Consider the following 26202-nt stretch of genomic DNA (forward strand, 5'->3'; position numbering starts at 1 on the left):
GAACAACTGCTCTCTAATCAAAGTGCGTAACATCCATCATGACATCAACCATACTGGCGTGAGGAAGTCTAATATTGACTTGATATATTGGTTTGTCATACCTTAGATAGAGGCAGACAATTGAAAACAACAGAAAATGCCTCTACAGTACATGTTTGCAGAAACAGGAGAGGGAAGGAGAACAGGATGGAAACTACAGAGTGTACAGGGTTTAAAAGAGGAGGAAGGAGGAAGAACACAGGTGAAAGAAATGGAGGTTAGAGTAATTACAGTCACCTATTAGAATACCAAAAGTCTGAAAATGTTTCATTTTTACTGTTTGGTAGAATGAAAAGTAATTTGTTATCAAATATACTTTGAGGTTTCGAGGTTCATCTCCTCGAAAGTGAAGCATAAATGTAAAAACAGTGTGTAACTTTAGGTTAATTTGTTGTTTTTATTATTCTGCCTCTGTTTGGTCTTCACAAAAAAAAAACATGTCATATTATTTGTATACTTTTTTTTAGAGAATGGGTTCTGTCACGCAATATCAGACCTGTCAAAATGAGCTGTAGATTTCACTTCTGAAACTTTTTGTGGGCTCTTGTTTTTTTTCAGCTTCATTGTCCCCAATGAAGCTGTGCACTTGCACAATCACACACTACCCCCGCGTGTGGAATTCTCAGGGAGTTTGTGTGTATGCTCAGTCGCATGAAAAAGCAGGCGGAACATTGGTCATATCTGTTTGTAGCTGTCTGTGTCGTGTGCAGTGTGGTAATGTCGCCAGGCGACACAAGACACATCCTGAGACACACAGAGAGAGTCATTTGGAGCTGGTGGTTTTAATCAGCATTGTGTGAACCTCATGCTCCTGTCTGACTCATGTCTGGGTTTGTGTGAAATTCTATCTGCAGTGATGCCTGTTTCATTTGCATATTGTTAAGAGAGGACAAACTACCTTACACATAACTGAGAGGTTGACATTCTTCATCATAGTGATGGGCAAAGCAGTTATTTTCGGTGTAGTGAATAATTAGAATCCATTCATTAAAAAAGATGAGTTCACTGCATCGTTCAGTATTTCCTGCATGATCGGAGCACAGACTCTGTCTGACACAGTCACTGAACTGAAATACAGCTGAACGGGTTGTGAGTCAGCTCACGATCGGCAGCTTTTGGTAGAGCTGTCACCAAACGCACCAGACTCTTCTGTTTAATATTGAGATTTTAGAAAGATTAACTGATCTACAATTCTGCACTGTTCTTGGACTTGCTGAGGTTGATTCTGACAGGACACACGTTCAGTAAATCACTGATTCATTCACAGCACATTCATGCCGTCCTACTACATGCTCACTGGGCCCCATCCCAACCAACCTCCTGCAGTCTATAGCTCTGACTGTCACAGCAGCAATCACACACGTGATCAATGCTTCACTGACATCAGCTACATTTCTGTATTCAGACATGCTCAGGTTACACCACTGCTCAAAAAAAGACCTTCCCTCACTCCCACTCAGGTGGACAACTATGGGCCGGTCTCTCTCCTCCCGTTCCTCTCTAAGACCGTTGAAAAGGTGGTGTTCAAGCAGGTCACCGAGTTCCTCTCCCAAAATGACCTCCTTGACCCTCACCAATCTGGCTTCAAAAGTGGCCACTCCACTGAAGCCTTAAAAGAAGCCAAAGCGGTTACTACGTCCTCAGTACTCGTCCTGCTCGACCTATCAGCAGCATTTGACACGGTTAATCACCGTATCCTATTATCCATACTCTCAAACAGTGGCATCACAGGGAAAGCACACTCCTGGTTCAAATCCTACCTCACTGGGCGATCATTCAATGTGTCAAGGGTAGGTCACACATCTGCACCACACAACTCTGCCACAGGGGTGCCCCAAGGCTCGGTGCTGGGGCCTCTTCTCTTTGCCATGTACACCACCTCACTGGGCCAGATCATCCGCTCACATGGCTTCTCATATCACTGCTATGCTGATGATACCCAGCTGTATCTGTCATTCCCACCTGACGACCACACGGTGTCAGCACCAATCTCAGATTGGCTTGTAAGTCGCTTGCGACAAAAGCGTTTGCTAAATGCTTAAATGTAAAAGTTAAATGTCAGTGAACAAATGACTTAATGTACTAGTACACATACTGTGCCCTCGCGGTGAGAGGACCTGAGGGGACACACAGGAATACACTGATTGATTAGTGCTGGGAACGACTCACTGGACGCTGCCTCACTCGAGTCATAACGTTGGTAAATGACACAACATCGTTAGGCTACCAAAGATACATGGGGAAAATATTTTGTATTATAAATACTTCATTTGTTTAGGAAATCTGGTGAAATAAAAATAAAAGTTGTATCAAACTAAAGTGAACTGCAGTAAAGTACCAATGCTCACCAAAACACTTTAATATAGTAACTGAGTCTAATTACTTTGTTTCATTACATCAATGGCAACCAGAGCTTGAGATAAGAAGAGTAGCAGAAAGGCAAAGAAAAGAAAGGAACGGGGAAAAGAAAAGAAAAAAAGTCAAACGTAGTGAATGCCTTATGGGGAATGGAGGAGTCTATTGATCGGCTGGCAGTGCAGGCTGTTTCATTTGGTCATTCAATTATTCAGTCATTTGGTTGATGTTGTTTCCCCCACAAGGGTTCAGGGTTAGCGGTGCACACTCAGACTTTCCATGCAGAGTTGGCAAGTCACACTCCAAAACATGAAAGTTGCCGCTCCATGGAAGTGGAAGAGCGATATGGGGCTGCAGATTGTAATAATGGAAGGCTTAAACTGTTTTCAGATGCGTCTTTATACACTAGTCCCCAAATCGTTCCAATTTCTAAGTTGACGCATTTTCTCATTTCTCTTTTTTCATTTTCATCTTCAATTTTCTGGCTTCTCTTGCAAATGTTTCTGAGAAAAGAGCAGGCATCGGTTATGGACTGAAAATCCAAAAATCCCACTTTGCCCAGGATCTTGTTGTGACTAAAAGCTTTCTAACGCTGGTGTGCCAAAATTACAGCCTTATCATGAAAAGTCAGAAATGGCATTAAACAGACCCATTTGCTTCAACAAATAACAATTTCTGAAAGTATAGATTTCACAAATTTTGATGCATTTTTCTAGTTCGATAGTTTAACCGCTTAGTTAGCCAGTGGTACACATCAAACGAATTAGGATGCGTGTTGACCATGTCACATTAAAACTGTCAAAGTGTCTGACAGACATCCTAGAGTTGGTCCCAGTGTGGTAAAGTTTACTCCCCTCTCTTCTGCAGTGTTGGATGTATCCAAATATTTATTAAGTCAAAAGACCGAGCACTACATCACCACTGCTCGATGCTGCCCCCTGCTGTTTTACCTGTGATTAATGTTTTTTTCCTGGTCCTTTATGTGCTTAATCATGCTGAGCTTAATGTGAGGGTGTGTCAAAATTTACCTCTGAGTCATTTGCAATTTTGTGCTGTTAATATGCAAAGGTATTAGCAGTTAATAATTACAAACTCTATATGTGTACTGGTAATAACATAAGAACTCACCTTTCATTATGAAGTGTCCGGTCCCCCCCCAAACTACTCACCAACTGACTGCTATGACCTTGAAAATGCTGGCTGTCACTGTCCGTCTAAGTGTTTAGCTCGATGCTGTTGTCATTTGCCATTAGCTTCACATTAGTCCTGGGAGATTTGTGGACTGACCCTTCATCAAATCATTTACTTCAATGAATCAGTTTATCCTGACACATGCAGTATATTAATCAGCAGGCTTGGCTGACTTAATGGCTCAATCAGAGGACGGAGAGAAGGGAGAATGACAGCAAGTTACGATGGTTGTCACAAGTGGAAGCATACTGACCTGAAGGAAACCTAGCTGCCTGTGTGGTTCACACCAATCTACTACACTGTTGTTCTCTGAAATCACAGATTAGACTGAAAGAGGGTCCCACACATTGGGTAAGTAAATGCATTACACTTTTCTTTTGTGGTCCTAGATTGATTTGAAAATTTAAAAGTACCCCAATTACAAAAAATCCATAAAACTAACTGATGTGCTTTCGACTGAGGAAAAAGCCCTGTAGACTCAGACTGCTGGCCCATAGATTTTCTAAGACCCTGTATTTTCAGTTGAGACTGTGCCTATTATGAATATTATCAGTGGTTACTGTTTAAGCATGATTCAAAAACGTTGCTATTATGTGTTAAAAGCTGCTTTCTGTTATCTTAAGGAGTTGCTCAGGTAGAGCAACTGGACTGGACGTCCAGTTGTTAGGCAACTGGACTTCCTTGAGTGAAGTTGACCTTCTAGTTGGAAGACAACTTACTCTTCCACTGAGCCAAAGCCTTTTTTGTTTGTTTATCTACAGATGGGCTCAGGTCACCGTCCCCTCTCAAGTCCCCCTTATATTCTACACATATGAGGACGCTTCCGTGGTCAAAGTGCAACTGAAGGATAGTCTGACACTATCGTTGGGTAGGACAACTGACCCTGTGTGTGTCACTCACAACTTCAGCTCAAATAAGCCATGTCAGGGACTATGGCAAGGCAGAGCAAAGGACTCAAATGCAGGATTCCGGACACGATTCAGTCAGTAACAGAGTTTATTTCCAGGCAGAGGTTCGGTACACGGGTGGTCAATCAGATCTGGCAGAGGTACAAAAACGTCAGGCAAAAAGGCAAGGTCGAAAAAGGCAGGCAAGGTTCAAAACATGAAAAGACTATAGCTGTGGCTGTGGAAAAAAGTGCTGGGACGTGAGCTATGAACTACAACGACCTGGCAGCGAGGCAAGACACAGAGGGGAATATAAGCAGTGCTTGACTGGGGAGTGATTGCATGCAGGTGTGGGAGACACAGTCAGGGATCTGGTGAACGCAGATGAGGAAGGGGGCGGGGCAGACAGGAACCTGAAACAGAGACAGGGGTGGTGAGAGAGGACAAGATGGAGGCAGATGAACCACTGTGGTGACCACTAACAGGAGATGCTGAAAGAAGAAGAAGTTGTGATTCAGGCGAAACCTTTCAAGTTAATGTCTGATATACATAAGATAGAAAATGTTTACATTGTCTTTAACCATGAGGGATTCAAAATAGCCTAAAATGAAAAAGGTGCGTTGTGAGGGGACACAAGTTTAGCACTGTACACAGCCTCTACTAAATTCTATAATTCATTGCTAAACACTGTTGGTAACTTCTGCAGACACCTACTGTAGAAGATCTCTGCGTAATTGGCTAACAGCTTACCAGAAATAGTCCAGCTGTCTTTTTGGAAACTAGGAAGAAACCATGCATAATGTCAATTTACCTCTTGTTATTGTAGCCTGTCAATCCTCAGTGTGTCTCAACACTGTCCACTCCTTGACACAAACAAACAAACATGGCTGTGTTGACTGTTGGCAGCGATGGCAAACAAAAAGTCCCGTGTTAAACATGCTGGCTCGCACGCTGGCTCATCATGGACCGTTAATTCGTTGACTGATGGCGTCATTTAGTGCCATCCATTCATCCGCCAGCCATCCGTCACTGCTCTCTCCATCTGCCCTGCATTCATTCCCCCCCTCTGTTCTCTGTCTCGCACTAGTGTGGAGTTGGAGTGGAGGAAATGCTAGGGAAGAGGTAAAAATACCAATGCAGCAGCACCAATATCCAATATCTTATTTTCACCTGTCATATGTAACCTCCTCCACTCGCTTTGCCACTATTATTCACTTCTTCATTCTCAAGTATTTCATTATCCTTCCCTGCTTCCCCAATAGATCATTCCCACTTTTTCTCTCAGTTCTCTCTGCACTGATGCTGGACGCACATGTGCAGAGAGCCACTCTGGTGTCTGGCTTCATGGCTGTGTTTGTGTGCAACGAGCCTTCACCACACTGATCTTTGGCTGGCGCTCCATAGGGACCCGTTTACAACACGTCTGTTTGCATGCAACGCTGCTGTGAATGGAGGAGATTACACTCACATTAACACTGGGAGCTAAGACGCTGGCTGGCTGGCAGCCATTCAGCACTCAGCAAACACAAGCCAGTTTCTACTGCATTCACAAATGCTTTCTTTCAAAAAGGTGCTTACTGTTGGTGAGCGCGTGTGAAATGACAAGTGTTAGAGATGCTTGACACTGCCTTGTTGGCAGTAATGTGCAAAGAGGGTTGACATTTGTCTTTCATGTGTAGGCCAAGGAGCTGAATGGAGCAGAGACATCAGGTCATGTCCACTATGTCCACAGAGGTCCACTATGGTCTGCTTGAAGTAAATGTCATCATCTACCCACACTGTGCCCACAGTGGTGTGAGTGGACCCTTTAGTGATGCCAGGTGGAAAATGCAAAAATAGGGTACAGTGACCTTAAAATTGTCGTATTTTGATAAAAAAAAAAACACACTGAAACAACTTTGAAACAAAAGTGCCAGTATACTACATTTACTAGCAAAACTATGTGCACTGCACACTACGATATTAACATGGCGATTTTGTCATTGCTTCATATATTTAACATGAATATTCACAAACTCCAAAAACTATATACATTGAAGGCAATTAATGCCTAATGCAAACACAAAGAAGAGCACAAAGTAAAATAATGCCAACCATACTATGTACTGCTGCTCCAAAGTGGTGATGCGTGCTGCTCAGTGGGGGTGTAAGAGACACATTGTTGTTGTTGTTGTTGTTGCTGCTGCTGCTGATGTAATTGATTGATGTGATTTCTCTCAAATCACTAACAAGGTGTGTGTGATGTGTTCCATGAAATGGCCAAATTAAATTATTATACATTTGCCCTAAATTATTATCCGTACGTCGTACAGTGGGTGAAACTATATTCCAAATACAATATTTGTTGTACATCTGGGTCAACACTGGGACCCTTTTTGACCATGCAACTGTACTGTGTATGCTCCCTGGAGCATAACACTGTCCATTCCTGCAGACGGCGTGCTCTGAGTTTGATCAGAAAAGACAACAAAGAAGATGTAACCATAGATGCTTATAAAAAAATCTCCTTGAATGGAAAACTAGACAGATGCAAACCCTAATTTTAGTATGAAGGAACTGCAGCCTTGTATGTGCATGTGGAAATGCATAGCAGCTCTCTGTGGACACCTAATGGGAAAAGTATGACCCAGGCTTATGTTTCCAGTTTTCTGTGAAATGTCTCTGAATTACCATGATAACTTAAGGATGCTAACTTATGAATAAATTATATAAAAAAGTGTTTTGATTAAAACATTCAAGATTTTTTTTTTTTTTTTTTACAAAATATGAAATTCCTCTGCTGTATGAACACTTCACAGACATACAGGGAGACTCGAGCATAATCGGCAGCTCATTTGCATTTTTTCCTGCAAGCCTTTGTTAAAGTAATGTGGTGTTTAATGTCCTCTGGCAGCAGGGAAACACAATTTTTCATTAAAAGTTTTAGATATAAAATCGAGTTGAAAAACTTGATCAAATTCGATACAGCAAGAACCAGAAATATCATTCAGTACAATATTACCTTTCTTATTCCTCCCATTCTTCTTACTTGTCAAAACCAGGTGCCTACATTGCCCACAATGCAACTCGAGCATACACACTTTTAGTCAAAGGTTGAGTTCAGACTGACAACACGCATGCTTGCTCTCACTGAAAACATGTGAAAACAGCAGGTCTGCTGCTGCTGCTGCTGCTGCTGCTGCTGCTGCCTCGTTTGGTTAAAGTGAACCAAGAATTTCAAACACTGCTATCACAAAATAACTCCCAAAAAAATAACTCATTCAACTGCACCATGATGTGAAATTGCTGATATTGTCTTTGAATGGAGTCGTCTTCAGTGTGGGTAAGGGGCGGAGTCTAATATAATCGATGATGAGAGAATGAGAGTGTGCGTTTTGGACATTTTTGACTGTAGGTGCTGTCGGTCCAGTGTGTACAAGCCTCTTCATACATATTCTTGTACTGTAAAACTTTTTGTGTTGTGCTCACTACTGGGTATACAATAAATGAGTTCTCAGGACAGGTAACTTAACCTCCTGAAATGAGGCTCGTGGCCCTAGGATCTTTGTTTGAGTTCAGTGTGAAAACTGGTCTTTGTTCCTCTATAACACTGACACGAGAGAAAAAAAAACAGAATATATGATATTTACTTATCCTTCACAATGTCGTAGACAAAAGTGGACTTTGTCTTCTGGTTTGAAGGAAGTAATCACTGATCACTCAGGGGAAATACCGCTGGTTGCAAAAATAACTTTTGACTGAGAAATGATCTTAAACTTCTGATTTATAAAGTCAGTAAACATTTTCCTGAGGAGTTAATGGCCTGCATCTCATCTCAGGTGGAAAGGATGTCGTCACCTCACCTGTGACCTCAAAAGGCCTCTGTACGCAGTTGGACCCACAACCAGACCATGATCCGGATGTCATATTAAGAGCAGTGTTGATTTAGTTGAAAACAATGGGGAAAAATGTTTGAAAATGAAAACGAGACATTTAGTAAATAAAAATAAAGTTGATATGATAAGAAATATGACGTCAACAAATAAAAACTAGACAAGAACGATATGGCAGGACGAACTGGGAAGAGAACTCATCAGAATATCAGAATAGAAGTCAAAGTGTAATGTTTCACTGTCTTCAAACTGGAAGTAGGTGGCGCTGTGATACACTATCACACAACACCGCCATGTATGAGCGCATGCGCAGAATCTTCCTTCCTCTCCGCGAAAAGCAAAACATGGCAACCGCCGGGAAAAAGAGTTTCGTCTGGTCAGATGAAGAAGTTGAACTACTACTCCAGATTACACTGGACTACAAAACAACGAAGCGTGCATGACTGGGAGTCCTGTCAGCCAAAATACACAGATATATGGACTGCATTCATAGTACTGGTGCATGTATGTGACGTAAACACGTACGCGACGTGAGCAGATCTGAGCAGAGTTTTGCTTCTTGCCAGTGTAGACGCTACAGTGGTTAGAGATTTTTGCATTTTTAAGCCCCAAAAACGCCGTCACCGTCTAAACGAAAGGCACTTCCGATAAAATATTTTGTTGTTTTTACCCGCAAATGTCCTCGTGTGAACGGGGCCTGAGTAATATGCATAAAAAAGTGTTTGTTATTGGAATGTTACAAGAACGACTGGTTTGATTACAAGAACGCATCACAGCCGAGTAAAATTACACTGCAGCCGTTGCCCGAAGCATCTACTGGACCTATTATTATTTGTATGTACTATTCACATACACGCCCACATTTATCAGCCTAGGGCCTCGGTCTTTAAGTAGCCTCTAGGGGAAAAAAACCTGGGCTGGGTTCACACAGGCTATGTCCTCATTGCAAATCTCGAGGCTTAACAATGGGAGTTCATTTTGCAATAAGTCCACTTATTACATGCATGCGGGGTGATTTAGACACTTTGATAATGTTAAATGCAGGCATTCTGTCATAAATGAAAGTAAATATGCTCATGCACTTTCCCTAGGATCAATTATTAAAGACTAACCGATATTGTCCTCAAGGGAGAGACAGAAACCCGGCCATCTTCTCATGGCCATGGTTGCAAAGCGCCGGCATGTCACTGGGCCCCCCCGTGCGATCTTAATCCACCCTGGCACTTCTCATAATGGCTTTAATGTTTATGTTGTTCCACAGCAGACAGCCTCACTAACTTTGTTACAACAGGACCATCCATTATGAGACGAAGCTGGGCATGATTATTTATGCACACTTAAGCCTGAGTGTGTTGGTGTGTAATTCACTGTAAGCAGGCTTCATTGGAATTGCAAATCAATGCCCCGGCACGCTTTACCTCAACTCCCTTTGGAACTCTTCCTCCATCTCTGAAAACACCCCTCTCTCCCGCCTTTTTTAACCCTCTTTCCCTCCCACTGTATATATGCACCCCTCCTCTCTATCTCTATCTGTTCCCAGCCTATATTGGGTAGTTTGTCTTCCAACTCCTGTCTGGCCTGCAAAGTTAGCCAGCACTTGTTCCTGGGCACTCGGCCAAGACCAGTCTGGACAGAATGAGGAGGAAAGATATAGGAAAAGAAGAGAAGGAAGAAGGTGATGGGAGTGCAAAGAGCCTCTACCCTGAGAGGCACAATCTGATCTTATGGTTTTGTTTCTGCAGCAGGTATACATTGAAGCTTTGATCTTTGTAGATGTTGTTTGATAGACCCCCATTCAGACCTGGTATTGACATCTGTCCTGAGTCATCTGATCATTTCCAGGTTTCTGAACGTGTCCTCAGTCCCAATCACAGAAATCACATTTTGGAGGTTGTTTGAGGACATGTGGCCACATTCCAGACATTCCAGGATGGCTTAGCGACCGCCTCCTGAGCTCACGTCCTCTGATTTGCAGTTTGTTTTTACACTAAAAGGCACGCATACATTTATTGATTTGTTGCCACTGCCACAACATTAAAGCTGCAGTGTGAAACTTTTGGTCTTTGTGAAAAGAAACTATGTAATAGTATTATGATCTGTCCTTCATCTGAAAATAGGCTGTGAGTGAGGGAGTGTTTGCGTGTATACAGCAGCAGTGCAGAGGTGGGCGGGGACAAGAAGCATTGAAGAGTTCACTTCTGAAACTTGTGTGTTTGCAGTCATCACACATCACATAACATTACTGTTGCCTCTGTCTGTCTTAAAACACATCACTAGATCTGAACAGTGTTGGGAAGGTTACTTTAAAAATGTATCCCCTACAGATTACATGTTTTAAAATGTAATCTGTAATGTATTATATAAGTAAAGTAATGTATTGTAAATACTTTGGATCACGTTTAGCTTACTTTCACCATGTTTATCTGGGACATTGTATTTAGTTAACACTTGCTTAGATAATGATCTTATTACTGAGTTCAGATAAAAAGTTATGCAAGTACACAAAACACAAAGTGGTACATTTTGTCCTGTAACATCCAAGAGTGAACAGTTACAATTGTCCTTAACATTTCCAATACCTTTTTAATCTCAATACAAACACCACTGCTTTAAATACAAACTCTTTAACATGCAGGTGTATAACAAAGAAAGAACATGCTGTTAATGTGCATGAAATACAAATTGTGAGCACATCAAATGTGTATATTAATGCTCTTAACTGCATGTCCAGACTACAGCCTCTGATCCTCTAATGCAGAAAAATACACAATTCAAGCAAGGTAACATGTTTGAGCAAGTGTAGCAGTTAAAAATAACAAAGACAAACTTGTCTTAATAAACCTAATCTTACCTCCAAAAGGAAAACAGAATATAAATGACAGAAGAAAAAGGAAGGTGAAACAAAATGGCTTCTCTCCCCTACTACTGCTACCTTTTTAAATTACAATTTTGTCCAAGCATTACAGTATGGTTATTTAGCTTAAAAATCTACTTAGATTTGAAAACACCATACACAATAAGCAACTTACGTATCTTACCTATAACTTACTACGACTCATAATATTACCATGAAACAGACACAGGATTTATTTAAAAAGAGGTGAGGAGGAAACCCAGAGTGGCTAAGGATGGTTTATATAACCCAGGCCGCTCACAGTGAGCCAATCATCCTTCAAATGAGCCACTCACAGTGTGCCGCCTGGAGACTGACAGCCACACAGACACGCCCACACCACACTCACACATTTGTTTATATATGGTTTGAGAGAGGGGTAAAGGAAGTCATCTTCATGTCCATTCAGAGGGAGGAGGTGGTTTAAGACACATTTAAACAGATTTAAAAGCAGCTCAGTTCAGTTGTAAAAAAAGTTTTTTCCAGCTACATCTATTAGTAAGATAAAAACCTCCCCGACAGTGACTTTGAAAGAAATATTCATCTTTTTATTACATCATTGTTGGACTACTGTGATTCTTTATATGTTGGACCAATCATCTCTTTGTCAGCTACAATTAGTGCCAAATGCAGCAGCTCTTCTTCTGACCGGACAAAGAAAGAGTCACCATATAACACCAGTTTTGTTCTCCATCCTCTGGCTTCCTGTTCAATCTTATTGCTTGTTTTTAAGGTTTTAAATGGGCTGGCTTCAACCTACTACCCCGTGACTTGATACATCTGCAAACTCGTAACAGAGTTACAAGATCCTCAAACCAGTAGCTCTTGGATGTTCCTAGAACAAGGTGTAAAACCGGAGGTGATGATTGGTCTTTGTTTTTGGCGCTTATAAAGGCACTATAAGTTTGAACACTTTTGTTCTGATGGTTAAAAGTGTTCTTGCTCTCGCTCTCTGTCACTTGTACAGTCACACTCACACAAACACGTTGACATTGTCACACATGCTGACACATTGTTTAAAGAAAGCAGGGGAAGCCAGACCTCATCACAGGAGAAGGGTGTATGTTAATGCCATTTGTGAACAGTTGTACTTCAGGCTGTCCAAATGTCTTTGGCTCACTGAGGACTGACGTTAATGCCAGGACTGATCGGGGCCTTAAAGCCGCTGCCAGTGACAGGAGGGGGTGGTTTGATGTGACGTAGCAGGGATGGAACAATGGTTTCCTTAAGTGCTGTATTGGCACGCCGTCCTTTGTGGTTATGAATCGATGCAACATGGCTTACAGTTGAAAACGTCTGGACCAGACACACTCTTCTCCTCCTCCTCCTCCTCCTCCTTCTCCTTCTCTCTTTGATCATCCAGTTTTATTGAAAAGACATCATGCTTTCAAGGTCTCTTTTTTCCTCCCATTTCAATGCATGTGCAGACAGAAGCAGGAAAAAATGCCAAAAATAAGGAATAAAAGAAGAGAGGAGGAGGAGGAAGTTGATTTATGGACAAGAAGGGGAAATTTAAAAAAAAAGGATAAAAGGGAAATAAAAGGAGGAGATTTGGCTTGTTTTAAACCAGTGGAGGAGTAGGAGGAGATGCAAAGAAGTACCTGGGGAAAACTGTCTCCTCCCTCCCATCACTTTTTCAACTTTGGATCCCCCATCACTCTCCTCCCTTCCTCTCCTCTAACAGAGTGTATCCTTCAGGCTTCTGCGCTCCGGTCTCCTCACCACCCGCTGTATTAGAGGAACCTTTTACTGCTGCCTCAACCGAATCAGTCATGCTCGCTTCCCTCACTCTCTGCTTCTCACACATTTTCCTCCCTTGTACTTCTCTTTCTCTCTCTCTCTCACACACACACACAGATTCTCCTCAGTCTCTCTCTTCTCAAACACTTTCTTCACATCCCATCTCTTTCTTCACACTACACTCCCCTCAATCTTCTCCACATCACGCCCCCCCCCCTTCATTTTTGCTGTGACACGCCACTCTTTCGTTCAACAATGAGCAACATCTCTGTCTGTCCTCCCTATCTCTCCCTTTATCCCCTCTTAGCCTTTATTTACTCTTTCAATCCATCCTGGCTCGGAGTTATATCCCCGCTGATCTCGGTTCCTGTTATCTTCCTTGCTTCCTTGCTTCCTTGCTTCCTCCCTCCGTCTTTTCTACCTTCATGCCTGTGTATACTTTCCTCGTCCCGGATTCTTTTTTCTACAATTTCCTCCATATGTAATCCATTCGTTTCCTCTCTCTCTCTCATTGTTGCGATGAGCTCCATATCCTTGACAAATTTTTTACCCTCATTTTCAGTTTCATATTTAGCCCCAACCTCTGCTTTTACTCACTTTTTTTTCCTATCAGTGAGTCAGGCCTTGGATCCCAGAGCCAAACGAGATTTGGAGGCTGTGTGTTGACCCATACCTTCAGATTGGACTCACTTACTGTGGGTATAAACCACTTACCTTACACATCTTACCTGACCGCATACTCATAACGAGGGAGGAAAGATTCATTTTCTCCCCAACATGTAATATTCTCCCATCACACAGCGTCTTCTTTCTGTCATAATATTCATCCTTAATTATTTTACTCTGCGGTTTTCAACCCTGTATGTATGTATTGTCTGCTTTGTTGTTGTTGTTGTTTTTTAAGTCTTTCAGGTATATTTTATATACAGCACTTTGTTTCAGCTGTTGTTTTTAAAGTGCTTTATAAATAAAGTTGGATTGGGTTTGAAATTTAACCTCCAAATATATATTCCTCACAGATTGTCTGTGCTCAGCTAAGATGTGAATGAATGGCTTGAATCAGGATGATTCCACTATATCTCACTTGAAAGTAGATTGTGTTGTTTGTGTGAACTGTGGGGTAGATTTTATTGTCCAGGATATCAGAAATATAGACTTAAGTTGTTTCATGAACTCCAAAAGGCACTCCCAGGCCACCGTAGTATTTATCATTTTCTTTATATGCACTTTATTGTCATTCAATGATGACTTGCTGTATTTATATCAATGTATATCGTGTCAAATCAATCTTCCATTTAAATTGAGGTGAAGTTTAATTGGGACATAAGGTTAGTTTAAGTTTAAGTATAAGTATAAGTTTAAGTTTAAGACATGATGTAGCATTTTCACATTTACAAGTTTGATTTTAGCCAGACAACCATGTTAAATTTCTGGAAAAAAAACATATACTACAAGCCTCCTTTTAAATAAATGCTAAATGACACACTGTCACACTGGAGAAGCATGACAGGATCAATAAGAATGCACTGATCCCAAAAAAATTAAAATGTGTATGATATAAGCAATGAAATGCAAATGAACAGAAGAATAAAATATACATAAATAAGATATTAAGAAGATATAAACAGCCACACAGTGAGTAAATATATCGTGTTATGCAACAAAGCCATTTCATTTTTAAATTAGAGTGCTGAAGTTGTTGTTGTTGTTTCATCTACACATACAATTTACTTGACGAAACAAGAAAACAAGCAGCTTTGCTGATTCACTGTCACATGATCATTGTATAAAACTAATACATGAAAGATCTGACAACACAAATAAAAGAAAATAGACATACTTTACTGCCAGCTATGAAAAGTGCAGCATTAACTTTAGAGGCTCCACAGTGACACAGCAGATTGTTATTGCAGTAAACTGTATATGTATTGATAGATCATCAAAGAAGTCAAATCCAGCTACTGTCGTGGGTTAACTACGCCCATGGTTCTCAAACTGTGGTACGTGTATCACCAGTGGTATGTGAGCCTCCTCGGGTGGTACATCAGAAATAGTGTTCTACTGTATATACCATGTTATGTGATCTGATTGGAGCTGACGAATTTGGACCGACATTGGTGATAATGGTGTTACTTCAAGAGCTCAATATTTTCTCAGGTGGTACTTGTCATAAAAAAGTTTGAGAACCACTGAGCTTCGCCATTTAATTGGACTACTGTCCTTGTGCTAGAATAAAAGCACGAGCAGGTCATTGATTTCCTGAATGAAGTATTGCTGCCTCTGGCACACTAGGTGGCGATATGCCTCCTTTTAGCTTGTTGGTATTAGACATTTTCCTGTTGACAACCGGACAATCTAGCCTGTGTGACTAATGTTCAGACCCGTAGAGAACTCTAATTTGTTGACACGTTTTCCTCCTTTCATCCAGATCACTGGTCTGATTAGTTGTAGTTTTTCAATTGCGTAAGTTTTCATTTACGTTCTTTGGTCACGCCTCTTCAGAGTGGGAGGTGACTACACCCTTTCCATACTCAGTCTCAAATGAGGTTGCGATGCTTTCTGGTGTTAGCCAGGTTAAGGACAATGTGTCTCTTTCTATCATCCATTAACATGAACATATTTCATCCCTTAAGCCCAGCCTATTCAAATGACAGCCCGTGGGCCAAAAGTAATCTCTGAGCCAGTTCTCCCACCAGAAAACACTGGGGACCTGTCCAGGGTTTACCCCACCTTTTGCCCGGCAAAATTTCAGTTTAAAAATGTGGCCCTACAAAAATGCAGAGATCTGTATTTCTCATTGTTTTTGTCGCTTCTTCTTTTGTGCATCTGCTTCTTTCTATGATGTCTGGATCAAAGCTTGACAGAACATGTGCTGAGCATCTTGAGTAGTTTAGGTCACGTTTAACATGTGTATTCAGTAAAGTTGACTCCCCCACCCACATAATCTGGGTGTGTTAGTCCGACATTGACAAATTCAGTTTGATACAATTTCAGTCAGACTAATATATTCACATGCAGTTTAAAAAACACGTTTACTTATGTCATGTAGACATACTGTCTGTCTACTTCTTTGTTTGCAAAGTTATTTGAAACGTATTCCCAGGGCCTGGTGATGGATGGATAATGACGTTAGATTCTCTTACATGAAGCACAGAATGAAGTCTTCTTGACAAACCTGGTTGGTTTCTGGAACCATGTTTATCTCTCAGGTGTCATGCTGCCTCCTTCTCCCCTGAATTGGCTCCATGCCCCCTCCATTTCCCACCTCTCTTGTTGCTCAGCAGGAGGCTGATACACTGAGCCAGACACAGTGGGATGCCAACTTTGCCTATTGCCAGCATAACTAATAGCACAGTACACCGGCCCTGTGCCACATCATGCCAGGAGAGCAGATTAGAGCCACTTCACCTCACCCTGCTGATATGCCAGCTTTACGCCTCCTCAGTCCTCTGCCCGCGGTGAAGAGCTGCCAGTCCAGCGCCTGTACACTCACTGTGTCTGTGTGTGTGTGTGTGTGTCTGTGTTCTGATAATACATCATCATGATCAGACTCTTAGTTGTCTTGCACAATCTTGATGCTACATTTGGGAAACAAAGAAAGCTGTAGTACCTGGGGGAAACAAATTCAACTGTGATGTAGAAATCGCCAATTAACTGCAGTGGTTTAAGATAAACTTCATTTCAGAGAAGATTCTGTATCTTTCTTGGAGAAACTGGTGAAACTGAAAACATTAACCATTTTTACATCCATTAGCAGTTTACTTAGGGCCCGTAGGTCAATACGCTAGAGGAAGCTTACTCGTGCAGCAGAACTGGCCAATTCCTTCTCAGAAAGCAGTTAGGATTATGTCAGAAAGTTGCAACTCGATATGTCGAAAAAAAAGTTGCCGGGTCTGTAAAGTTGCTAAATATAGCGACAAAGCCGCCAACTTGTCCACACTGTTATTTGGTCTGTTTGCTTTATTATAACTTTTATTTTCTTTCTTTATTTCCATTTCTTTTCTCTGGCTTGGTTCATTCTGTCTCTGTTTCTGTTATTGCAGCTGTAATGTGTATAACACCTTCTTCTTTGGTGTTACGGATGGCGACGTTTCCTGAAACAATGCCATGTTTACAGAAAAAAATGTTCAAAACGGCAAATAAAAAGATGTTTTGTGCCGTTGTTGTATGTTACATGTTGATATGGCCTTAATCACATCTGGTACAAGAAGCTGACCAAGAGAGAAAAATGTCCAACAAGTGATTAACAGCCTTTGCTGTTTCAGTCATCTTCCTTAAAATAATCTGTTGCTTCAATTGTCCAGTTTATTTTTCCTGGTGTAACGATCCATAAAGGCCGACATACGGGGAGAAAGCTTGAAGCTGAAGATTGAACAGGTGAAGAGAGGAGGAGCAGATAAACCGAATTGGGGGATTCATTTAGAAAGACAGAGTCGGAGGCAAAGACAACAGGAACGCACATGGGCTCGAGTATGAGAAGTGGAGAGGAGAGAGAGACGTAGCCAGACTATCACCTTCTGTTCAACTGCTGCCACTCAGCTGTAAAGAGAGGGCGATGTAAAGACTAGAAAAGAAAATGAGAAAAACAAAAGCAGGCAAAATGAAAGCAGAGATGCAGAAAAGACAGACAGCAACCGACTCATGGAGAGAGCGACGGTGCCAAGTGGTAGATGAGCAAAAGAGAGACTGAGATATCTGTTGAGAGGGGTGAGAGATTATCCCTGACTTATTATAAGAGCTCATGACTAGAGCTGAAACAATGACGATTAATTAATGACTAAATTAATCGTCAAATATTTTTGATTTGTTCTCGTCGTCGTTTCCTTAGTCGAGGTAGGGTCGAGAGAGATGAGTTTTTAGTCGGCTTTAGTAAGTTGAAGACATTCTGGATGAGCTGCAGAGGTTGAATGGCACACGCAGGAAGACCGGCCAGGAGGGAGTTGCAGTAGTCCAAGCGTGAGATGACAAGAACCTGGACCAGAACCTGGACCAGTACCTGTACCACCTTCTGGGTTAGAAGAGGAAGTCTGCTTTTGTTACATCTAGATTAGATAACTGTAACTCTTTATTATCAGGATGTTCCAACAAGTCTGTTAGAACCCTTCAGTTAATTAAAAATGCTGCAGCACGAGTTCTGACAGGAACTAGAAAGAGAGACCATATAACTCCAGTGTTAGCTGCTCTACACTGGCTCCCCGCACAGTTTAGAATTCAATTTAAAATCCACCTGTAACGGGTGGGGAGTGTAACCAATACTGAAGGGAAATAATTATTGAAATGGGTGCAGGTTCTGAGTGGTTAGATGCCGGTGCACACAATCATTTAATGCAAGTCATTTTTTTTACAGGAGTCAACAATACAATGATAAAACTGTAAATGAGGGTTAAACAGGTAACCGTGTTCATGTCCATAAAAAGAGAAGTCTCTGTTCTTAAAAGAAAAGTCTTAAAAGTTCGTCAGACCGGGACAATTGAAACCCAATACCCTAACATAGGGATGCACACACCAGAGTGTTACTAAGGCCCAAAGGGATACTCACAATTAAGCTCTGCCGCTGCGGTTGTGACGCGTTGTAACACTCTGGATTTTCCGTCGCCGTCTCGACTTAGGTGTCTTTCACCTCGCCTTCCTCTCTCTGCCATGTTTCCCGGTCTCCGCGTGCTCTGTCTCTCTCACTGTTCATTCGTACACCTTCCCTCACGACTCTTCTTCTACACTCTTTACGGTTCAAACCCCCCGTTCCTCCGCCGTCGATTGGTTCCTGCTAAGAAGGGCAGAACCTCCAGGTGCAATGCATTCTCACTCTAGGGTGCGTTCACAGGCCGTGGGATATTTCTAAAAACATGCAATCAAACTTAAAACACACTGATGAATAAAACCATGCAAAACTCTTAAAATATTCAATAATAATCAATAAAACCAGTCCCAACTGCCTTGTGACACTCCTCCTCACGTACAAAGCACTTAATGGTCAGGCCCCTTCATACCGGAAAGACCTATTTTTACCTTATCACGATAACAGATCACTTAGGTCCCAAAAAACAGGTTTACTTGTGGTTCCCAGAGTCTGTAAGAGCAGAATGGGAGGCGGAGCCTTCAGTTACCAGGCTCCTCTCCAATCCTCTAGATTGTGTCCTTACTTCTTTTCTTATCTCTCTCTCTCTCTGTCTCTCTGTCCTCATCTTGCAGGTTGCAGGATCCAGATCCAGGTGCGAGGCCATCATTATTATTGTTATCATTATTATTATTATCATACATATCATATTACATTACATTACATGTCAAAGCGACTTACAATAAGTGCATTTAAACATTTGGCTACAAATAAGAGCTAGAAGTAAGTAAGAGCTTACATCATAGCTTATATCATATCATATCATCACCATTATTATTATGCTATAATTGAAGTTGATATCGGTACATTTTTTCATCAACAGTCTCTGCTGCTGCTTATATAAATGACATCATAGTTCTATAAACATGTCATCACTGACTCTAACTGTCCTGTATAAACTTGTAACTTGATACAGTTGTTGTGTATCTGCTCCTGGTCTCTCCCCCCTTTCTGTCCCCCACCTCTCCTCGTCCCATTTTTCCGCAGGCAGAGGTTATAAGGGAAATAAACCTGATTTTGAGATAGAGGGGCAAAAGAGAAGGAGACAAATTTCTGGTTGGTGGAAAGGTGAGATCAGGAGGTGGAGTGGTGTAAAATTTTTTTAAATAATTTATACATTTTTTTATTTAAACAAGATTTCTGTTTTAGCTTCTTAAATGTGTTTCTTTGCGCCATATAACAAAGATATCATGAAGTGAATCATATTGGTTTGTGAACAAAACAAGACATTGGAGAACCTCACTTTTTTCAGGTTTGACAAACACTGATTAAAAATTTTTTCTGACATTTTATGAACCAAACGATAACTCGATTACTCGAGAAAATAATCGACAGATTAATCGATTATGAAAATAATCATTAGTTGCAGCTCCATTCATGACTATAGTGTAGGATAGTATATAGCTTTATAATATCTAAAAGACTTTGATCTACACTATTTTTGATTCATGATAGGATATAGAAATTTTTTTTGCAAAAAAAGTGTTTTCATTTGTGATTTCCAGTACACATTCTCTGCATGTTAATTTGTGTGAAATATTGTCAGAATATGTTCCATTATTTTCTGCTAGTCTGTTGCTCTCAGTTTTCTTTTACCATCACTTTTAAGTCAAGTTGATTTATAAAGCACTTCTTCAACAGCCGTACTTTACAGGCATGCTGTGTGTCGTCAGCAGTGGAAAGAGACATTGTGCCGAGTGGGAGCAAATAAATAGAAAATAAGATTGGACCTAAAATAGAACCCTGCGGTACACCATTGGCTATTTGGGTTGTAGAGGATGAGTAGTTGCCTATGGTGACCACACAGGTTCTGTTAAAAAGGTAAGAACAAAATGGCTGTCACAAGAAAAAGGTTTCAATAAAATCATTGCTTGCTTTAGTGTACAGTTTCTTAAAAGCATGTTTGCGGCTTTTTCTCTCTGCTTGGTAGACTTTTTTTCTGACTGGAAACTTTTTAGAAAGTTTGTAAAAGTTTGTGTTTTTTCATCATGACAGAGAGGAGTTGTTGATCCACTGCTGCCTTCATCAGTACATTAAAATGTGTTATGTTTTTGTCTTCTGTGTTTTAAACCCTTTGGTTGGATTTACCAAACAGACACAATCTCACCAAATTTAGTAGCAGTAGACCAGCAGCTCCTTTGAATCTGCAAAGTAAAAAAGCACATTTTCTATGGACATTGGTGCTGGAAAGTTTGAACACTAAAGATTCTAATCTTTACAGCCACAACCCGATTGATGGCAAAAGACAAAAAGAAAATAGACACTACACCTACACTCCGTCACAAGCCTTTTATATTTACCTGTCATGCAGAGATAATCTATCTTAGTTCTCGTTCTCACGCTATTTATCATATCAGAACAAAGTGTAGTAAAATAACAAAAACAACTGTATTTTATGGAATTGTATACCTTTTTATTGTGTACAGCATTCTTGTTATTTATTCAGTTTTTTATCTCTTTTATTATAGCACTCCAACATGGCATAATATTTGGGCCACATTCGTGACAGAACAATGTGAGATTTTGAGCATAGAAAAATATAGTTTGCAAGCACAGAAATTAAACATGAGCAAAACATAATTTCATTTGAGCAAACAAAAATATATTCTGTGCTTAATACATGTATTTGCAGGTTTGCAATTATTCATTTTAATGTGCAATAATGACCCCTCTCACTCACTTTTACTCATATTCCCTCACAAACTCTTGCCCGCTGCGCTGCAGACCGCTGCACACTCACTCTCAAATCTCTCCCTTCTGTGCGCGCTCAACTTTACCCGAGCGCTCGCTCAACTTGGCACAGCGTTACAAATGTGCCACAAAATCAACCAATCGGAGACTATATACATTTAGATTGGTTGTTTTGCCTCCAATCACAACGCGTCTGGAACAGCCCAGCAGTTATATCAGAGAACACTGTTTTCTCACTTTATTGCTGTGAATATTTTTTACCCATAGTCTTTACGGGTGGAAAAACACGTCAAGCAGACTACACTTAATAATAAAAAAGAAACCCATAGAAGAGTGTTCAATGTGATTGCAATACAGCAGTTACACGCCATGTTACACCCACCACTTGCAACTGAAAGAAAATGTAGATCAGATGTGGGAGATTGTAGTCCCCTAACAGTGGTTCCCACTGTAATTGTATGTTCCTGTAGACTTTTTCTTGTCTTTTATGTCACAGTCTGCACTTCTCACCGGCCCTTGTTCCTGCTCCATTCTGCCCCCACCTCATCATCTTCACCTGTTCAGCCTCCCAGTTTTCCTGTTCTCTCTCCGAGGGCTGTGAGAAAAGAATGATGTCATTCTTGTTTTGACCTGACAGTTTGAAAGTTTGTATATTATTAATGTTTCATTTGTCTTAATTATGAATTTTAGATTTATATTAAAGTTGCACTTGTGCATTGTATATGAATATGTATATACATATACCTACACTACTAATTTTACATTCAATTGGAACAGCAGTACGCTGCTGTTACAATTGCAATGATCGTACTTGCGTACTCCCGTACTTGTGGAGTATGTACTCCAGTTGTACTTCCTAAGACAGTACATCCTCGCATACTTGGGTATTTAGAAATGGCATTAGATTACACACACACAGAGAACAAACAAACTCCTCAGGCCCTCGGTTGCACTGGGATACAAACCAATGACCTTCTTGCAATGAGGCAACAGTGCTAGCCAGTACCTTGCCATGGGGCTCCTCATCTTTGACTGTTCTATGATATTTCTCACTTTAGGAGCACATGGGTTTTAAGGACCACAATGCATTCTGTCAGATGTCTCTGTGCTGCAGCTATGGTGCATGGCCAGAACAGCTGATCACAGGAGGGGATGACTGATGATCATTTTGAAATATGTTATATTTTTCAGGTTGGGTTCTGTCACATTGGTCGTCCGTCACTCACAGTGCACAGTTGCAATTAGGGAAAATGAGAAGTGACCATGCAGCTGTACGTTAACTGCAGTGGTGGTGATTAAAGCAGTATCAAATCCTGTGACAGCTGTAGCCAATACGAGGCACGGCAAAGACATTTTTATTTTACAATTATTATTAATTATTTACAATTATCTAAAGAGATATACCCCCAGGGGCGCCCGAGAGGGGGGGGAGAATGAGCGCCCCGAACGGACGGATTTTCTCGAAACGACCCCTGCGCATGGACAATTGACTACAAGTGCAGTCTCAAATGTGACAAGGTCTGCAAAAACCTGACAGGTCTAAAGATACATCAGACCAAGATGGGCTGCCTAAGTAAACCCGTGGCGCAACGCACAGTGCCAGTACCCTGTATGGCACCTGATGAGACGGAGGAGGATCCAGGCCTGGACGCTCCCCTCAGTGCCCAGAACCTCCAAGCACCACAGGCGCAACCCCAAAGAAGACCGTCAGAGCATCGTCAGATATTGTGGCCTGCTGCCAACAAGGAGTCAGAGTGGCAACAGTTTGATGAAGATGTTGATACAGCCCTGGAAGCAACAGCCAAGGGTGATGTGGACCAGAGGCTCAAAACAATGAGCATGTTCATAATAAGCATTGCATCAGACAGGTTTGGCATCAAGGAACAACTCGCCACCAAGACTACAACTGCAGCACCAATTCCAAATCGGCGAGAGATCAAGATTTCCCAACTCAGACAAGAGCTGAGGGTACTCAAGCACCAGTACAGGAAGGCGAGCGATGATGAGAAGGCAGCCTTGGCCGACGTGCTGACTGGCACAGGAAGAAAGGCAGGGAGAAGGCTCGCAAGTGCAGCGCTTTCATTGCAAATCCATTTGGATTCACAAAGAAGCACAACCGCCACATCAGCCACTGTGCAGCCCTCATATGCCCACCAGAACCCTGCACCCTGTTTAACATCAGTGAACCACCCTGAAGGAAGTTAAAGAGGTCATCAAATCTGCCAGGCCCAGCATCAACAGCAGGCCCAAGTGGAGTTCCTTACAAGGTCTTCAAACAGTTTCCCCGCCTGTTGAAGCGTCTTTGGAAGATCATCAGAGTGATCTGGAAATGAGGGAAGGTACCTCAGCAGTGGAAGTACGCAGAGGGAGTATGGATTCCCAAAGAGGAGAACGCAAGGAACATTGAGCAGTTCCGGACGATCTCCCTCCTTAGTGTTGAGTGCAAGACCTTCTTCAAGATTGTTTCCAATCGCCTCATGGGATTTCTCCTGAATACACCTATATTGACAACTCGGTCCAGAAGGGAGGAGTACCTGGAGTTCCAAGGTGTATCGAACACACTGGTGTGGTAACACAGCTGATCCGTGAGGCGTGAGAGAGCAGAGGCGATTTGGCAGTACTGTGGCTGGACCTCGCCAATGCTTGCGGATCGATTGCACACAAGCTGGTGGAATTGTCCCTGAGCAGATACCTGAGCAGAAGGTCCGCAATCTCATCCTCGACTACTACAACAACTTTAGTTTTGAGGGTGTCCTCTGGCACTTCAACATCAGATTGGCATAGTCTAGAGAAAGGCATCATTACAGGCTGTACAATCTCTGTGTCCCTGTTTGCACTGGCCATGAATATGCTTGTGAAGTCTGCGAAAGTAGAGTGCAGAGGCCCTTTGTCCAGATCCGGCTCACGAATGATCTCACGGTAACCACAATATCAGTGCCTGGATGCAGATAGCTCCTTCAAGGCCTTGATCGACTCATTAGTTGGGCAAGAATGAGTTTCAAGCCCGCTAAGTCCAGGTCCTTAGTCTTGAGGAAAGGAAAGGTAACTGACCACTTCTGCTTCAGTCTGGGACACACCAAAATTGCAACTGTGTCAGAAAGGCCAGTGAAGAGCCTGGGCAAGCTCTTCATCAGCGATCTGAAGGATACCGCTGCACGTCAAGCTACCAGCGATAACCTCAACACGTGGCTCTCAACTGTGGACAAGTCAGGACTTCCTTGGAAGTTCAAGGCCTGGATCTATCAGCATGGCATCCTGCCTAGTCTCCTCTGGCCGCTGCTGATGTATGACTTCCCAATGACCACAGTGGAGGCTTTTGAGAGCAAGATCAGCTCCTCCCTGCGCAGGTGGCTGGGCCTGCCACGGAGCCTAAGGAGCATTGCTTTGTTTGGGCACAACACCAAGTTGCAGCTTCCTTTCAGCAGTCTAGCAGAGGAGTTCAAGGTTTCCCGGACTAGAGAAGTCCTGCTCTACAGAGATTCTGCTGACGGAAAAGTAGCTTCAGCAGGTGTGAAGGTCAGAACAGGAAGGAAGTGGCGTGCCCAGGATGCAGTAGAGCGGGCAGAGGCGAGGCTGTGGCACAGCACCCTGATCGGAACCGTGGCTATTGGTCGGGCTGGGCTGGGTAGAAACCCAAAACCATGTTACAGCAGAGCCAGAGGAAAGGTAAGGCGAAAGCTTATCCAGGAGGAGATTCACGCCGGGATGTAGGGGGCTCGCTTCAGCAGATCGGTGAGCATGAGCAAGTAGGGAGCCTGGACCAAGTGGGAGCACATAGCTGGCCGTAAGATCACCTGGACCTAACTCTGGAAAGCGGAGCCACACCAGTTTAAGTTCTTGGTCAAATCAGTTTATGATGTCCTCCCAAGTCCTGCTAACCTGAGAGAACACATCCTCATCAGTTGCTTGAAGGCCTTGGGAGATGGCAGGTATCGTTGGCGCCACAACCAGGTCCTGCGGGCAATAGCATCCACCACCTGCACTGGCATCAACACCAGTAAGCGGCAACACCCAACCAAGAGCATGATCACCTTTTTCTGTGCAGGGGAGAAACCTCAACCCTCCAATAAGACCCAGGGGGGCCTGCTCACAACAGCAAGGGACTGGCAACTCCTGGTTGACCTAGGGAGACAGTTGCGATTCCCAGACATCATCGCAGCCACAACACTCCGGCCAGACATGGTCTTGATGTCCGGAGCTAGCAAGCAGGTGGTGCTCCTTGAGCTAACTGTCCCCTAGGAAGACAGAATGGAAGAAGCGCAGGAGAGGAAGAGGGCGAAGTACGCCAATCTTGTGGCTGAGTGCCGGAGGAATGGGTGGAAGGCCCGCTGCGAGCCTATTGAGGTGGGCTGCAGGGGTTTTGCAGGCAAGTCCTTACACCAGGTCCTGGGGCTCCTTGGGATTTGTGGACTGCACAGGCGAAGAGCCATCAAAAACATCCTGGAAGCATCTGAGAAGGCTTTACGTTGGCTCTGGTTGAAGAGGGGGGAGGCATGGCGTAGTGCGCTACATGGACACAAGTCGAGGGACTGATCATCCCCCGGCTGGGTCGCCCGGGTGGGGGTGTCTGATGAAGACCCGAAACACTATATGACCCCGGGAGCATCACTGATGATGTGTCCAGGTTGCACCATGAGGTGTATTACAGGACTGACCAAAATAATTGTTAATCCTAATATTTTTACAATCATTTAAATCAGCTTGAAAGGACATTACATTTTGCATCACAGATGGGATGTATATTTTTGTTATTATTTATGTGAAAAACTGGAGGTGGCAGAGCTGAAGATATAGGAGATAAAAGAGAAGGAGTGGCCAGAATAGATATGATTAGAAATGAGCATATTTGAGGGACAGCTCAGTTTGAACAGTTTGGAAATAAAGTAAGAGAGTCAAGGTTGAGATGGTTTGGTCACGTAG

The 26202-nt window shown here is 42.4% G+C and overlaps 1 pseudogene; it reads left to right on the forward strand.

Annotated features, from left to right (window-relative positions):
• The first annotated feature begins 22827 nt into the window (after positions 1 to 22827).
• On the forward strand, positions 22828 to 25815 carry LOC131462868 (uncharacterized; annotated as a pseudogene).
• Positions 25816 to 26202: the final 387 nt, after the last annotated feature.

This window comes from Solea solea, chromosome 7, assembly GCF_958295425.1.
Source record: "Solea solea chromosome 7, fSolSol10.1, whole genome shotgun sequence".
In the NCBI taxonomy this organism is placed as follows: domain Eukaryota; kingdom Metazoa; phylum Chordata; class Actinopteri; order Pleuronectiformes; family Soleidae; genus Solea; species Solea solea.